This window comes from Camelina sativa, chromosome 16, assembly GCF_030686135.1.
Source record: "Camelina sativa cultivar CO46 ecotype springtype chromosome 16, ASM3068613v1".
NCBI classification, from domain to species: domain Eukaryota; kingdom Viridiplantae; phylum Streptophyta; class Magnoliopsida; order Brassicales; family Brassicaceae; genus Camelina; species Camelina sativa.
Window position 1 is genome coordinate 13,817,318 of NC_141895.1, and position 3,511 is coordinate 13,820,828.

Here is a 3,511-nt window from a genome sequence, read left to right on the forward strand (position 1 = left end):
TGAAGTAACTTTAGTGTAGTGGCCAATAGTCTATAACTGCATGGAATCGAGAGCGGTTACGCGGAAGCGGAAGCGTTTGGAAGTGGAAAAGCTGATTTTTTATAAAAATTAGGAAGCATGTACGTATTGAAAGCGTATATATTAAAAAAATATTGAGACATACAAATTAAATTTTTATTACCTTCTAAACATTTATCTAACAACTAATACATATTTAAATTAATTAATAATTGAAAAGTGAAAAAAAAAATAAAGAAAAAAATAAAGCAGAACACTAACTAAGTAACAACAATTAGACAAACAACACTTTAAAACACACAAGAATAAGTGACGTGGGGAAATTGACGAAGTCACTAGTCCATGAGAACAATGCCCAGCCCATTATCACTGTCGATTGTCTTCTCCGTACAAAGTCGCATCTTCTAAAGCCATCTCCGTCGTCGTCTGTTCAGGCTTATGGTGCAAAGTAATAAACTAATGTGAACGTGATTCTGCTTCCAGAGCAGAAAATGCGTCTTTACGGACGATTCCGTGTAATTTAAACAATGGTAAGTATTTAATGCACAAGGCACCATCACACAAGAGATCGAGTCCCATAATAGGAGAGAATCGAACTATGGTTAGGGGGTCAATTTAGAGGGAGACGAACCAACAGTACTACTGATAATTATCTGATTTACATGCAGAAGCAACCATTTTATTATTTTAGGGGGGTCAGTTGACCCCACACCTCCTACATAGGTCCGCCACTGTATAGAGTCAATGACTACAGATCATGTGCAACTTCCATGAATGAGAGTATGAGACTATAAGCAATTGTCCAAAAAGAAGAAGAAGAAGAAATGGATTTATAACTTATGTATTGGATTTGGTATGGATTTATAACTTATGTATGGATTTAGTATGAACTTTTGAGTGTTCATGATGAATTTATAAGTTTAATCTTGAGAATTAATATTTAATGAGTTTATGTATAATTTGGACATCATGGACAGCTCAATTGGCCATGGTTCTATTTGGTTTGGACATATTTGGACATGGTTTTATTTGGGCTTAAACCATGAATGTCCAAAAAATGGAGGTGTCCAATTAGACATACCCATTTGGACATGGACAGCCCAATTGACATCCCTAAGAGTCATCATAAACTAATAACATAATAATTCAATTCATTAACAATTTAAGATTCTTTTGTTTTAGTTGAATAACATAAAACTTTTATTGACTTTATCAAATTCTGAATCCAGTAACACTAAACTTTAAAAGGATTTATTAAAATTTAATGACGTTTTACAAATCACAAACTAATAACACCAAACTTTAAAAGGCTAATTGAATAACAACAGATTTTACATAACATTTAAAATCGTTAAACTTTATTTAAATCACAAACCAATAACACAACCTTAATTAAATGAAAAATACGTTTGAAGAATATGAATGACCGCAAGTCACCTCGAGCGAGCAACATCAATTACTAACATTTTTGTAGCCTATTGCATATATAAAAGTTTGTTCCAAAATTCTTTATAAAAAACATGACCACCTTCAAGTCCCTCCAGGCAAGCTATTATGCACCTCACATGGAAAATTATACATATTTAGACTATCTAGTCTTAATTCTATTACTATCAGAGAAACTTAATTTATGATTATATTTCTTGTGGAAGTTACTACTATTTTTAATATCTTATTAGACAAAGTTCATTGTAGATGTATACCTTCTTAATATTATCACATAGTTTATTTTTGCCTCGGATGACTCTAACGTCATTCCCTTTCATTCTGCTTTTATCTAGTGCAAGGTTCCCTCTTTTCATAGTTTGATCATGTGGAAACCCGTTTTTGTCCATTCTGCCATGTCCAGAATATATCAACCACTAAAGATCCTCGGTTTCATTATCATAATGTGATGATGTTACCATACTTGTTGCAAGAGTATCTGTTGAGCCATCTTTAGTTCTCATATAATCAATGTCGGTGACCGTATGTTTGTGAAGCCCGACTAAACACATTTCACCTCATTAATAGAATATATCACCTACTTGACTCTAGGAACTGTACAAGTCCTCTTTTTCATAGTAGTTTGGACCTCCATAAACCTGCAATTAGCGTCCGTAGTTGTAATGATGCCTTTCGAGAGTTTTAGTTGGCATAATCTTTGTTAAACCACGTCAAACTGCATAAAAACCGACTCTACTATCTCATGGTTTCCGGTTTTTCTCTCTGGTTTACTTATTCTTGAATCAAAAATTTTAACGTCTGCAATCGGTCTGCTATTGGGATCTTCTGTCTTACAACCGCAGAACGGTTGTAGATGTTAAAAATTTTGATTCAAGGATAACTGAAGCAGAGAGAAACCGGAAACTATGAGATAGTGGAATCGGTTTTGATGCTGTTTGACGCGGTTAGACGAAGATAATGTCGACTAAAAGTCTCGAAAGATATCCTTCAACCGCGAAAGCCAATTGCAAATTTATGAGGGGTCTAAACTAATATGAAGAAGAGGAATCATCTAGTTCATGGTGTACAAGTAGATGATATTTTCTACTATTGGGGTGAAATGTGCTTAATTGGGCTTCACAAGCATACAATCGTTGGCATTCATTATACGACGGCTAAAGATGGCTCAACAAATACTCTTGTAACAAGTATGGTAACATCAGGACTATATGATAATGAAACCAAGGATCTTCAGTGGTTGATATGTTATGGACATGGCGAAACGGACAATAATGGTTTACCTCGTGATCAAACTATGAAAAGAGGGAACCTTGCACTAGATACAAATAGAATGAAAGGAAATGATGTTAGAGTCATCCAAGGCAGAAACAACCCCTATAAAAATACAACGAATGTATACATCTATGATGGACTTTATCTAATAAGATATTAAAAATTGTTGTAAATTCCATAAAAAGCATAACTATTAAATTTTTGTGATAATAATAGAATTCAGACTAGATAGTCTAGAAAACGAGAACCTTGTGAGGATGGAACCTATACAACACCAACCACCCTTCCTGCTCATTAACCGATCTATAAACGCAAAACTTTCGTAAGAATTATGGAATCGTAACATAATAATCAAATATGTAAAAACTCTATCATATATATATATATATATGCTATTGAAACAAAGACACAATAACCAACAGTTTCAAACTTTTTTTTATAATCTCTCAACGAAATAAGGGTAAAATCTCAATTCTGACACTAACAAGAACAAAAATGTGTAACATAAAAACAAAATAACACTACAAGAAAACACGTTTTTTGCGACGGAAATCTGCGACAGACAGATTCTCTCGCAAATTTGTGATGAATTTGCGGGTCATTTGCTACGAAGACGAGGACCCACACAAATCCCTCGCAAATTTGCGAGGGATGTGCGATTTATTTGCGAGGAAAAAGCTGTCCCTCGCAAATCTATCGCAGAATTGCGATGAATTAGCGAGTAATATAATTCGTTCCAAATTTGCGAGGAAGAAGCGAGAGATTTGTGAGGTCT

At 34.1% G+C, this 3,511-nt stretch overlaps 1 pseudogene; it reads left to right on the top strand.

Moving 5' to 3' along the window:
* The first annotated feature begins 2,497 nt into the window (after window positions 1–2,497).
* On the top strand, window positions 2,498–2,896 carry LOC147925481 (histone-lysine N-methyltransferase, H3 lysine-9 specific SUVH7 pseudogene; annotated as a pseudogene).
* The last annotated feature ends 615 nt before the right edge of the window (window positions 2,897–3,511 follow it).